Below are 15,084 nucleotides of genomic sequence, written 5' to 3' on the forward strand. Positions count from 1 at the left end.
AGTTATAGCCTGTAGCCACAACAGTTCGCTGTCATCTCTTCATCTATCTCTCTTATGCTTTCTTCCCTTCCGTGGCTCCCTCGCTCTCCTTCCCCTCCGTGTCACGCTCCCTCCCTCCCTCTCGCTCTCTCTCTCCCTCTCCCTCCCTTCTCTCTCCCTCTCCCTCCCTCTCCCTCCCTCCCTCTCTCCCCCCAACTTCTTCCATCCATCTCCTCGCAGCTCTCTCTGACAGTCTATTTGGCCCACGCAGCCCTGTCATCCATTCAGCCTGTCAGTCCACCAAACAGAAACCATCTCACACGCATGTGTAACGGGGCGGAGCGCCCCGCGCCGTCGGGTGGGCTTGGGCGGGGTGGGGGTGGGCGGGCGCTCAGGTGACCAGGATGTCGCAGGGGTTCGAATCCCATGACAGGGCCGGGTGAAAAAGACCGCCGCACGCACGGGGGGAGGTACGCTCGTCGGTGCCTGTCGGCTCCGGGCGTCAACAGCGGATCCAACAAGGGGAAGGTCCGCGTCCTGGATGGTAGTCTTCAACGCCCAACGGACCAGGGGTCACTGGGGTCAGTCAGGAGGGCCCCCCCCCCACTCACGGCAGAAGTGTGTGTGAAGTGCGTTCGTTTTTAGCGTACGTGATGTTACACCCTCCTGTTCCATCCAACGGGGGCGTCCTGATGAGACACTCCCATGATTCATTTCTTGCATTAAGGTCGCGAGGAACTCGAAGCAAAATCCAAGTGTGTTCTCTGCCTAATGCAGCGATTCTAAAGCTTTTTTTTTTTTTTTTTTTTTTTCATATCAAGGACCCCCAGTTTGAAACGCATTTGGACATGGACCCCATTTCGACTAGTAATTTTGTCTCCGGGGCCCCAATCTGTAAGATTTTCATTGCTAGACACGATTCTGTCCAAACCTTCGTACCTGTCCGTGTTGTAGTCAGGGAGATAACAGTGAAACGACGATCAAAACGCTCGTTATTGCACGTTCCCTGATGGTTCTATCCTCTTGCAAATGAAACTGAAATAATGCCGCGGTTTAATGATGAATGATGCCGGGGACCCCGTGGAATCCCTGGGGGGGCCCCCGGACCCCACGTACGCAACTACAAGGCAAATGGTTTGGCTGCTGAGGCTCCATCCCAGTTGAGAAGGTGTGCGTGTCACTTTTTACTTTTCCACACAAAAGGCCGTGGCTCTCAAGGGCCCCCCGGGGGTTCCTCAAGGGACCCCCAGCAAAATAATTTTTAGTTCAACTCCAAAGTTACATAATTTAGAGGACATTAGCACCATTATGGAATGCACAATAATGACTGTTTTGATCCTAGTTTCACTGTTATCTCTGGAGCCATAGCACAGACGGGTGCGGAGGTTTGAACCAGAAATCGCAGATAATAACAATCTCAGAACGGGGGCCCCAGAGACAGGGTTCTAATCAAACGGGGTCCGTGCCCGGATGAGGGTCCTTGACGTGCAAAGGATTGAGGATCACTGGTCTGATGAAAAGAAGGCTAACAACAGTGGCATGAACTTGAACACCCTTCGTACTTCGCGCACGCACGCACGCACGCACACGCACACACACACACACACACACACACACACACACACACACACACTAGATAAAAGGCATCCACGGAAGACACAATCATTGGTTTTCAATATTTTCTACTTAGTCTAGATGCCTTCCTTGATCTTCAACAGACGGAAAGAGGAGAAGGAGACTTGCTCCGCATCACAAATCCCTTTGACCCCATTTGCCCGTTTGAATAGATGTAGTTTGGGCAAATTAGGCTGGACCTCTAATTCTACCCACGCATGCCAGAGTGTGACTTGGCAGATGTTTAGAAGAGGTCAACCGGCTACTCATCGAACCCTGCTGAGTGACTATTAGAGAGAGGGAGGGAGAGCGAGAGAGAGGGAGGGAGAGAGAGAGAGAGAGAGAGAGAGAGAGAGAGAGATGTGCTTTCTTACCCGCAATAAAAGATTCAGGTATGTTCCCATAAGACACAGCAGTCGTCCCGGTGCCGAGTCTTCCAAACTATCACTGGGATCGTCCTCTCACATCGTGCACCAGATCAGCAGCATCTCCGCTTGTTTGGTGAGGCTCTGCATGACTGGTTCACACAGTACAGTACCTCTCCCTCTCTCTCTCGCTCTCTCTCTCGCTCTCCCTCTCGCTCGCTCTCTCTCTCTCTCTCTCTCTCTCTCTCTCTCTCTCTCTCTCTGGGGACTCGGTCCACCTCCTCAGAATAGCGCTCGTCGCCGCTTCGCCCCGCAGTCACTCCTTCCGAATTGACCGGCTTCCCCCGGGGATCGCCACACATCCTCCAGAACCTCCAAAAGATGCAAAACACCCCGAACCTCCACCCTCCTCCTCCTCCCGCAGGCTAGCGTCGAGCATCAATCCGCTTCTCGGTGTTCCGTCATGGCTCCTTCCTCCTCCGCTGCGATCCTTAATCTCTTGCACAATGTCACCCCAGCTCTCTCCGTCGGTCTGGATTCTCTCTTTGCCTCCGACGTGAGGCGGTGTCCCGTGCGTGCGGCTTCAGCTCTGAGACGCACCTGAGTGGGTCTTCATTTTGGGAGAGAATAAGAGCATCATTTCCAACGTGTGCATCCCGTGCAGCTCCCAGCCAGGCGAGCGGGGAGCACTGCAACATGCCAGCCAGCAGATCGGGGAATTAACCTATTTTTACTGCCTCTGATGCTCCACAGTGACTGCGGCTTTTTGACTTATTGTATTTTTTTGCTATTCCATAAAATATTTGCAGTTTATATTTTTGAATTATAATTTTGTGTTCTTATATTTCTCCATTATTTCTGATTTTGTACACTCATTTTGTATACATTTTTGTATTTTTGTGTTATTCATAGGAAAATTGTCAGTCGCTGCCAACACCCAATTAAATAAAGAATAATCACAGAAAAAGACCATTAAAACAGAACAGTGCTCATTTCAGAATCACACTTTCTGTTCTTCATACCATTGCATTTTACAGTGGGAGCCACTTAAAGAAGGCTGTCCCAACCGGAGGCCTGTCGGCCGGCAGTCGCATGGCAGCCGGTTCCCAGTCAGTTACCAGGCGACTCCCAGTCGGCTGAGAGCACCCCCCCCCCACCGCCCCCTTCTGATGTGTCTTGACAGGTTGGTTTCATTCGCTGCAGAGGGTCACCACGAGATGGCGCTAACTTCACAAGAGCACGTTCACATTTTGAGAGAGAGATTTCGGTGGACCTGAGATATTTGAACCCTGACCAGCGGTCACCGTTCAGCTTTTTTTTGGTCATATGATTGACAAGAGCAGGTCTTTATGATTCTGAGATCTAATCTACATGTTGCACGGCTTTTCAACTTAAAAATAGAAGCTGTTTTTATAAATACATTTTTTTTTTAATTACAAAGTTCAAAAGTTCAATGTTCTCATGCGAGCACTTAAACTAAGTATATATCATTTTAGCTTCAAGTATATTGTCAAATACATATACTGTATATATCGTATATAATATATATAGTATATATGTATATATATCATAACGTATCTATCAGATAGGATGTGATTGATGGATGAATAGATCTGCAGTGAAGTGCTCTTCGCCAGGTGGAGGAGCGGGGTTCGGGCAGGTGGGCTGAGCCCCGCTCGGACCCAGAGGTGTCGGTGGGGCTGATAAACGGCTTAAGATGAAAAGTTGAAAAGATTGTGGAAACAAATCAATAAAACCATGATTACAATTTTCTATCATAAAATCTAAAAATGATAAAGTATCAATACTTGGTATCAATATTGAATAGCGGAAGAAACCTTGATTCGTTCATGCGAACGAATCCACTTTGCGTTGTCGTTCTTTGATCCGTCCGGCTGTTGTTGCAGATGGTATGTCTTAGTGTTTCATTTAAAAGGGATCTGGCAAGTGCTGAGTTTGTCGCCCATTAACAGCATGATGCAGTAACAAGGATTTAACAGGGGGAACGGGAGCAGATCAGAAAACAATTGGAGGCTTTATACAAAATAAACAGAGGAAATAAAGAAAAGATAAACCTTCCCCCTTCCCCCATCTATGTAAACAAATAATGTTCATTTAAAATCAGAGATTTACATGTTTATTATATTAGATGTACAGTTATTAGGGATACATGATTATGACTAAACTGATAATGATGATTATTTTGCTCAATATTTTGGTCACAATTATTCATCATTTTCATCCATTCATCCATTTTGGGGATGATATATATATATATTCAATACAAATATATACAAATATTCAAGACAAATATATATATATACATTTATATATATTTGTTCAATTAATTAAGACTATACTTAATTCTGTTTTTATTATACTGATACCACTATATCGATTTATGGTACTACAGAATCAAAATAACTGCTAATTCTGCGATAAATGTTTAGAACATGATGATTGCTGTCCCAAATAATTACATAAATAAAGTGTGATTAAAGCAAATGCACATGAGAAGAACTGCAGACGCCATTAACTGGGGTGAAAAATGTGTCCAAGAACATAACCTTTTATATAGTGTGTACTACCGTATAATAGTGTAGTATTAGTTTTTTATCAACCAAGGCAGATTTGACAGCCACGATCATCCCGATCCTTCCCACCTACCTCAAAAGCACCTAAGGAAATGAACAATAATAATAATAATAATAATAATAACAATACAATTATTATTATTATTATTATTATTATTATTATTATTATTATTATTATTATAACAATAATAATAATAATAATAATAATAATAATAATAATAATAATAATAATCATCACAAACCTTCCCACCTGCCTCAAAAGCACCTAAGGAAATGAACAATAATAATAATAATAATAATACTATTATTATTATTATTATTATTATTTTTATAATTATTATTATTATTATTATTATTATTATAACAATAATGCTAATAATACTAATAATACTAATAATACTAATAATAACAATAATAATAATAATAATAATAATAATAATAATAATAATAATAATTATAGATAGCGCAGATAGCGACATTTGAAAAAAAAAGTCCCCGGTCACGATAAAGTAGTTGTGCAGCGATTAATTTTGCAACCCTAACAGTAGGTTCCAAAACATGTACATTTTTCATTAAAGAAATGCAAGATTATCCCGCATACTCGAGTTGCTTTCAGCTTTGAGCCTCTGCTCCTCCTGGTGGACAGATAAAGAGTTGCAGCTGCTTTCCCTGCGTTTCCAGGCACCGGCGCGTTCGTTACGTCGTCCAGGGGGATATCATTACAGGCAACATCTCAAGGGAAGGCCATGAGCGCAAATAACATGTTGGAAATAACGTGTTAAGGCGTAAAAGAAAACACGCGTCAACGCGTCACTTTTTGACGTTATAATTCGTCCAAAGCTGACGTCCCAATGAGGGACGACGTCATGCATAAATGAGTCGCTGCAGGCACCGCTGGCTGCAGGCACCGCTGGCTGCAGGCACCGCTGGCTGCAGGCACCGCTTGCTGCAGGCACAGCTGGCTGCAGGCACCCGCTGCAGGCACCCGCTGCAGGCACCGCTGGCTGCAGGCACCCGCTGCAGGCACGTCTTTTCTACAGTCATTGAGCCCTGAATTATACGCTAGGCCCTATTAAGTAGCGCCCCCCCGTTGACACCACCACCTCTCAAAGTACATGTCCAGAACTCTCCAAAACAGTTGACCTTATCTTGGCAGCTCTTTTAATGACTGAGGAATAGGGCTTCAAATGTGACCCACTGGTCAGGGTTCAAAGGTCAATATCTCAGTTTAGGGTCCACTGAAATCTCTCAAACTAACAGACGTTAACCTACGAGATGAGACCTTCCCCCCAAAAGGGGGAAGGTCTCAACCATGTCTGGTTTTGTTCTACGGCAAAGTACAAAAAAATAATCCAGCCCTACCATGACAGTGGGGCGCCCAATGTGGATTCCAAGACCGTTGGACAATCCAAACGGGATAAGATCCGATTTTTCTTTGTTTTCACTTTGCCGTGGAACAAAACCAAACCACTATTTTGGGAACGGCGGCGTCTTCTCCGGCAACCTTGAATTGAATAGACCATTCAATAGAGGAAAAATGGAAACTAGTATTATTTGGTCTTTTTATGCATCCATGCCCCATCTCACCCCTCCATAACCCTCGCTGGACCGAATCGCTGGGAAAGTGAGCAAAGGAACAAAACATATCTATTAAAAAATAAATTAAAAAGAAAAATGAGTTCAAGTTCAAGAGATTATCTGTCGCAAACATATACACACTGGTCGTACATATATGCAGTGAAAAATTATAATGCACATGTGCTCCCCTTCTACCTCCATACCAAAACGCTACAGGATCATCAGCTGACGGAACAAACATGTGAACGTGCGTAGCGGCGCCGAGTGGCAGGACTGGTAGCAAGACGAGCAGATTCGGAATCGATGGTTTTTGATATCGATATTGAACGGGATGAACAGCATCACGACGGAGTGAAGTGGAAGCCCTGGAGGCGAGCCACGGCTTCACTACTCTACCAGTTCTGCGCTGGACAGAAGACGATAAAGCAGCCGCGCCGGCGGGTATTAAATACAGATGCGATCGGGTAAAAGTTAGAGACTTAAACGACTGACACAGTTCAAACAGGATTCAGGATTCAGAGGCTGGGATGGAGATGGAATTCAAGTGGGTGGCTGCGCATAGTATCCGTGCGGATGGAAATGAGCTGTCAGATAAAAACGCAAAAGGGGCAAAAAAAAAATTTTCAAATAAATGCACACAGTTGGGAACCAGGGCGAGACATGGTACTCGACGCAGCCCCGACGCAATTCAGAATCAAGGAAACAGAAATAAGTACTGTCGAAAAATACAGCGAAGAAGCCCAAAGTGTCATCAGGATCACAATAAACGGAAATGAGAAGGAAAAGTCAGGAAGAACGGGATGGAGGAAATGAGGGCCAAAGTCACCGTGCCTCAGACTTCTTTCACCACCCCTATTAGAGAAGAATGGAACGACCCGCTCTGCGACGTCCTACATGACGCATTGACGCGCCGACATTTTAACGCGTTAAAAAACTGGCGCGTTAACGTGTCGTTTTTTGTACGTGCTGACGCGTTGTTTCCACGCGTTATCCGTGCTTGTGGCCTTCCATAGATCCCTGGAAGGTCCTTGACTGGACCCTCCGGGGATCGTCCTTCCTTCCTTCCTTCCTTCCTTCCTTCCTTCCTTCCTTTCTTCTTTCAACAAACCTCCCAGAGGAACACGATCCATCCGCCTCCGCGACACTTCTGGAAAACTGTAAAAAGCGGTATTCACACTCTGATTTGGCGAGCGGTGGACTACACCGAACACAGATTGGTGTCGCGGTGAAATACCAATTCCCCAGTGACACTTTGAAATGAGAACTTCCCGAGGAGTATTCCGAGGATCAAAGATGGGACGGGACGAGGGTTGCCGACGGATGATCTCGTATACAATTCAAGGTCTTTGAAGTACCTGTTTAAGCACTATTTTCTCATTTTCAAGGACTACACGCAAAACAAATACAATAATATTTTCACCTTTTTCAACTTTATAAATTAAAATATAATACGATCAATCTCACTGTCTATTACTTATAATAGTATATATATTATACCTGTTATTAATGAGGCAGTGGTGACTCGTGCAGCCGGCCTCAGACCAGTCAGCTCCAGTCTTCCCAACTTTCTCGCTAGAGTCAGCGACTTGTCCGACCCTCTGAGCAACTTTATTTCTAAAAAGCCACAAATCCAGCGACTTATTCAGAGCGTCAGGGAAAAGGCGGCAGAGATATTCGAGCGCCGCACCGCAGGCGCCGTCAGGTCGGTTCCATGAGACGACTCCTTCCAGTGCACGAGGGGCGCGGCTCCCGTCTGGAAATCCCATTCCATTTTTCTTTCTCGCTTTTCCCGTGAATGGATACAAGACGGCGGGAAAAGGACGATCTCGTAACGTACGCGTTCAAAACCGAAATGTTTTGGTTTCATACCAGATCATATCAAATTCAGGTGAAATAGGTGTGTCTGTACGGAGTTGTGTCATCATTTACCAAGCGTATTATTTCACGAGCGGCGTGTTACTTTTGTTACACAACTCGCATTGTTATTCTTTAACCAGCAATATGACGGAAAATGTAAGAATGTTGTTTTACATTTTTTAAGGTTTTTAATACCAAACGTAATGTCAAATGACGGCATTCTGGAAGTTATATGGTTTGGTATAATTACGTTGGATTATGTAAGTGATATAATATTGATGATATAGTACTGACATTCGGTTAAACAGCAACGTTTTGATGATCTGCTAAATAGTTTTGCATAAATAAATAGATGAATAAATACCTCATTTTAGGTAATAAATAGTTGACTCTCTCTGGTATCGAATAATATTTTCTGAGATTCTTCTCTGATGTGTAAACGGTTTGATCTTCTCCCCTTTGTAGATGTTTCATTTTTATTTCTTTACTTCAAACACAACGTCCCTGTAGTGAGTGTGTGATTACTTGACTTCAATACTTCTTTACCATTTATATGGCTCAGGGTGATCTCTCTTGCCGCAACCACTAAGCTTTATGGAAATGAATGGAAAAGAGTCGGCCCCAATGGGTCGGTTCAGGGCGGGGCCCGGCCCCACGCGGGAGAGTGGAACAAGTGTCAAAGTGGCTTCGGAGTCAAACTCCTCGTGTGTAAGTGAACATACTTGGTGAATAAAGCTGATTCTGATTCTGATTCTGATTCTGATTCTGATTCTGATTCTGATGCTCATTGTCAGGTTCGTACGCCAATCAACATGACACCTTCCCCCAAACACAGTTCATATCGGAGTTGCACGACAGTCGTTCAAACCCTGGTCTCGCCGGAATCAGCACCGTCACTCCAATGCGTCGAGCCCTCATTCGTCTTTCCACCACCAATGATGGAATGGGATGTTAAAAAGTAAATGAGCACGTATGTCATGAAGCCGTTTTCCTTCTTCTACTTCAGGTCTGTGTTCATGGATCTAAAGTATATCAGTACATCCACCTTACATCAAGCCGTTCACATTTTGTACATCCTGACGACAAGTATGATACGTCTGAGGGCTCTCTGAGCTTCTGATGTGAATCTACATCAGTGTATGTGCGAGCAGACGGGCTTTGTTTCGCACCTGTTTTTTTGCTTGTTTGTTTGTTTTTTGTTAATATCAAAATGTGGACCAGTTAAAACACACGAGGCTAAACTTATTTGCTCCTTATTCGATTTTTCCAGTCCACCTTAAATGGCGCAATAACGTTGTTTGGTCTGCAGGCGGCGCTATTGAGCGACTCATCTCTGTCCTGTACTGTCGAGGCCTCTATTGAGAGATTTCGAAAATGAAACTCATACTAATCTGTTATGAATACTCCGTATTCAGAAAAAAACAACCCAAAAAACGATGACTTTCGAGGATGGATTTTCCAATGGAATATATAAAACAATGTCGAAAAGCGAAGTAACCAGAAAAAGCAACATGACAAAATGGATTTTGAAATGAAATGAGAAAAGCAAAAAGTTGTCGCACTTTCTGCATAACTTTCATGACTTGACTTATAATATTTTTTGTTATGACTTTTATTATGAATATGATATGTATATCACCAACCTCTGACCACGGATTGTCAGACTGCCTTCTCCTTGTGTCATTGCAGTTCTCCCTTAAATCGATGTTCCTCCAGCCTCGTCTTCAAAAACGCCTCAAAGATCCCACGCTCGTGCGCGGCGATGTGAACTCGTGTTAGAATCCAGGTCACGTTCGGAGGCTGACTGAAACAAGCGCCGCAGTAAAATCTCTTGTAATTCTGGATCCCGAGAGTTATATTGTTTGACATAAGTGCCAGATTTTCATAATAAAAGTCCTAATAACAGAAAAAAAATAATACCCTACGGCAAATCTTACACAACGTGGTCGTGCTTCGCTCGAGGCTGCATGGACATCCAACCGTGCAGGAGAGGCCTGTCGCACGCAAGGGTGTCTTTGGGGTGCGGCGAGTGCAGAGGTTGGGTGGGGTCGGCGGCGTGAGGTCATGACTCCGGCTGGTCGGCTGCGAGAGGTGATGGAGAGTAGATGGATGAGTGTGTGTGTGTGTGTGTGTGTGTGTGTGTGTGTGTGTGTGTGTGTGTGTGCCGGTTCCTTGGTATGCCGCAAGCGACTTGATGAGGCTGCGGAATGCAGTTATTCCAGCAAGATAACATGCACCCTTTAGTTTTCCATTTCCAAACGAATTCTAATGTCGTTATCTCCTTTCATTGCATATCAACCCAGATCTGTTCAACATTGCAATTTAAACTCAAAATGTACTTCTCTTTTACATTACAATGGCATATATATATATATATATATATATATGCGCCTCCATATGCCATTACAATGCCATATATATATTTATATATATATATATATATATATATATATATATACATATTGTTTTTCTTTTTTTTTTCTTGAATATTTGTATATATTTGTGTTGAATATATATTTACACACGTACACATCTGATAGACTGTAATTAAACAACTGTCCAGAAGGGGGCAGCAGCACGCTATCAACCCTAGAATGAAATAAGTAAACAAACAAATATGAATTCAAATATAAATACACACTTACTTTGAACAATAATAATTTCATAATATCATGGCATTCGTTTATGTTTCATTTTCAAATTAAAATAATCTCATTTAGATAATAACAATAAACATTTTCCAAATTGTGGCTCTATTAATTTAGGGACCAATCCAACAAAAAATAAAATGATGTACTTACAGACTTTAGAGCCATAGTTTTGAACTTGTAATAATGCCCCGGCACTTTTTATGACGCGTTACAGATTTGTAAAGTTATCGTATTATTCTGTTGAATAGAGCAGAACGTCGTACATACTATGCTGTTTCCAACATGCCGCAGACTGGTGTGCGGCTTAGGAACTGGGATCTGTGACTGGAGGCGTGTCGGGGCGTGATGCAACCATGTGCAAAATTGATGGACATTTTGAAACGCGTAACCAATCAAACCACGACGCCTCTAAAGTTTGGTGAACGCAAGATTACGATTCCAATCATTTTGTTCTTTACTTTATTCGCTGTATTTTAATTTGGTGCTGTCGGACCCTCTAACTTCATGTTTACTTTTCTTTTTATAGATACAGCATATTAATATTTTTCTTGAATGAATGAGTTTTAACGTCGCAGGGAATCATCAGTGGTTTGTTGAACAATGTGGGGTTTCAACGAGGGATCATTTCACATATATGTTAAGATTGAACGTATTTGACATGATGGATAAAGCTGTACTCGTTATGATATTTAATTAGTAGATCATCAGCGTGTGTGTGTGTGTGTGTGTGTGTGTGTGTGTGTGTGTGTGTGTGTGTGTGTGTGTGAATGCGTGTGTGTGATTGTATGAAAGAGAGAAAAGAGGAGGTACAGTTTACATGTGTCTCATAATGTGTTCTGTGTGTGTGTGTGTGTGTGTGTGCGTGTGTGCGTGCGCGTGTGCATGTGTGTGTGTGTGTGTGTGTGTGTGTGTGTGTGTGTGTGTGCGTGCGCGCGTGTGTGTGTGTCACACATGCCTCTGTGCATGTAATGTGAGATGTCAGATAAGACAGAACCACTGTAGGCGGATCATTACACAGCTTGATTATCACTCTGATTCATAATTCATAACTTTGGGAGAGAGAGAGAGAGAGAGAGAGAGGGAAGGAGAGAGAGAGCGAGAGATATTAAGGAGAGTGATTGGAAGTGAAAGGAAGAAAGGAAAACAGAATGAAGACACAGGGATGGAGAGAGGCAGAAAGAAAGACAGGAACTGCAGAGGCTCCAAAAAGTGCCTTTGAGAGATTTAACATTTTTCTAAACTATGTACACGCTATATTCATATCCACGGAGAGGCACTCTACACCTGAATGTTATGTGTGCGTGTGTGTGTGTGTGGCTTGTGTGGCTTGTGTGTGTGTGCGCGTGCGTCGTGCGTGTGTGTGTGTGGCTTGTGCGTGCGTGCGTGTGTGTGTGTGTGTGTGGCTTGTGCGTGCCTGCGTGCGTGCATGCATGGGTGTGTGTGTGTGTGTGAGAGAGATATAGAACCAATTCACTAACGCAATATCACATGGTAATCTCATTCAAACAAACAGGATCAGAAAGACTTAACTCGGACACGGCGAGGTGTTGGCGAGTGCTGCGTGTGTGTGCGTGTGTGTGCGTGTGTGTGTATGTATGTGTGTGTGTGTGTGTGTGTGTGTGTGTGTGTTTGTTGTACTATACTGGTGAGGACCGGTCTCCGAATGTACAAATTCTCTGGTTTAGAAGTACACCAGAAACATAGGTCCTCACTTAATATGTGTATTTAATCAAACCTCACTTTAATACCAGTACACACAGTATGTGTGTGTGTGTGTGTGTGTGTGCGTGTGTGTGCTCACGCGTGTATGTGTGTGTGTGCGTGTGTGTGCATTGTCAGCGCGTGGAGAAGCGGTTTAAGCGGTGAGGTGAACTGGTGGTTTGAGTGGAATAAAGCGATGAGCCGTGTGCTGATAATCCCCTCCGCTCGTCCTCCGCCCCTGGATGCTTTCATTTATCTTCCACGTTTCCTCCGCCTTCGCCTCCGAAACGCTGACCTGTCCGGCGCGGCGCTCCGCGCAGGTCGCTCAGCGGGTTTTCGCGGCGTCGATGAAGGACGTTTAGCGCCGGGGGAATCCTCCCCTGCCGCCGCGCCCGCTCTCCTCCCCAGCCCTGCCCTCGCCGCGCCCGGGCCCAAAAAGCAGGCGGTGTTTCTCTCGTAGCGGAAATTCACGGAGATGACGATTGGTGTGAAGGCTTTCGCCCCCGACCGCGAGCGGCTTGGGCCGCTCACACGGGGACTCGGCGCCGGTTTGAGCCAAACGGGCGGACGTAGCCTGGGCTGGTTCTGTGACCTGCAGCTGGTGCCTCTGACGTGGCCCAACCCAGGGGCGGATTTTCAACCGGAATGGCTATTCGGCGTCGTCGTTCTCAACCCTCTTATCGCAACATTGAGCTGATGGTCACGAGGTTCCGGGTGCAATTGGAGGCGCACGGCGGTGTTTCCAAAACGGGTGGGCCCCCCCACGGGGAACCGTCCGCCATGAGGGGACCTCCCCGGCCCATGGGCGTGTTCCCCCCGTGCCCCGATCAAGGCGTGGTAAGGGGGTCCGGGGCCGGTCGGCGGCGGGAAAAGTCTGGCAGCCATTCAGATTTGATCGTCAACCAAAACGGGTGCCGCGGCCGTTTCTGAGAGTTTGCTCCCGCCCCGGTTGGAGGCTCAACGGGCGCGGATTTCCGTCATAAACGCGGTCGCGGCACGTGTACGTCGCGGCAGAAAATGGCGAATTTCGGAATGAGGAGGAAACACGTTCTGACCCGGTGACGCCGCTTTGTCTTTTTACCCAGTCGTCAACAAAATCCATCAAAACTGGATTTTGCTCATAGAACCGTCTCAGAAAAAGTCCGTCGGGTAGATCTAAAAAAACGAAATGTATTTATTTATTTATTTATTTATTAATTTTTAATCCAAACGTTGATGCTGACGATAATGAATTCAATCAGAAATCGGAGGGATTTCCACCACATCGCCTCACCTGAATAAATACACCAAAACAGTTATGTACCAGGATGGACGTTATAACCTCGGTGTAAAGCATTTTTCCTCTGATGTTCTTTCGGAATAAAAGTGACTCAAGGTCTTTTTGGGCAGAACCGTCGACGCCCCTGGCGCCCGATCTGACGGATATTCAAGATTCAAGATTCAAGAGGTTTATTTGTCACAGACATATACATACATTCATACATACTGTATATGCAGTGAAATGTCTTTGCAACGCAAACCCCCGAAAAACACTTGAGGCGTTTGACGGGACGCCTGTGTAAAAACACTGCACGTGAACGACCCTGGTTTGATCTTCATCTGGACGTCAGAAATAATAAAGAGAAATAAGAAATAATCGCCGCAACCGAACGCCTCGCTTCGCTTTCGCTCCAAACACGACGTGATGTGTAGACCGCCACTGCGGCGGGGGCAGCTCGCTTATCTCCCCCAAAATCTAAATGCAAATGTGCAAATACACCCATCCAGTCACTCGACGCTGTCGGATCCCAGAGACTGATACGGAAACGTCGCACGTGCTTTCCATGGAGCTACGGTAAAATCACACATGTTATTTACTGTCGCCGCTGGTAAATCCCGAACCCCGGGTGTTTGGGTTTACTCGTCCACAGAGCCCACCCCCACCCCCTTTGCCGGCGGGGGGGGGGGCGCTGCTTTTCTAGTCGGCGTTGGGGCTTTGACAAAAATTACACTCCCAAAAAACACCCCAAATGCTCTATTTGGATCGCCAAAAATGGGTCTCGAAGGCAGAGGAGCAGGTAGGGGGTACTCAGCTCCGCACAGACCGGGCCAGGTGGCGCAGTCAACATTAAAAGTGGCTTTATAATGCGTTCAAAAATGGGAGAAAAAAAAAAAGAAAAAGTGTTTTTTTCGAAAATTTAATTTGCTCACGGCATCAACACAAAACTATTCGGTCAAGGACAGGGGTTTAGAATAAGAGGTTTAAAAAAAAAAAACAAAAAAAAAACCCAAAACATTTCTATGAGGCTGTCCTACGACATGGGGAAGCGGAATGGAACGCTCTCTGCAACGTTGCCGCTGAGAGTCGGATGACAAAACAATGTGGTCACGCCGAGGCTCAGGAAAAGCACGGCGCCGTATTGCAAACGTGTCATCCGACAAACGTCCTCTGCAATCATCCACAATGCGTTTGTGCACGTTAAAAGCACGCGGCAAACAAAAAGTGCAATTGTCAATTGTCAATGAAGACAAAGAGGCCTAATCACAACCTCTGGAAAGTGATGGGAAAAAAAACCCCACTGGATTGCTTCGGCGTCGTTTTCGTGATTCGACAAAGCCGACCCGTTGCGTCCGACCCGGTTCCGGACCGGGAGCCACCCGTTGAGAACCAGCCGCTAGAAATCGTACTTGGCGCCAGCTATCGTAATATAAATATAGACTTTCACACTGTGCAGAGTGTGAAGGAGCTGTTTGTACCAGGGCGGC

The 15,084-nt window shown here is 45.2% G+C and overlaps 1 protein-coding gene across 1 annotated transcript in view; it reads right to left on the reverse strand.

Annotated features, from left to right (window-relative positions):
- The window catches only part of bean1 (brain expressed, associated with NEDD4, 1), a gene marked incomplete at its 3' end in the record, with an annotated part of 37,532 nt that extends 35,478 nt beyond the window's left edge, over positions 1-2,054 (reverse strand). The window contains exon 1 of the mRNA XM_080016415.1: positions 1,968-2,054. The remainder of the gene's footprint in view (positions 1-1,967) is intronic.
- Between the last annotated feature and the right edge of the window lie 13,030 nt (positions 2,055-15,084).

The sequence above is a fragment of the Zeus faber genome (genome assembly GCF_960531495.2).
Source record: "Zeus faber genome assembly, chromosome: 16".
In the NCBI taxonomy this organism is placed as follows: Eukaryota; Metazoa; Chordata; class Actinopteri; order Zeiformes; family Zeidae; genus Zeus; species Zeus faber.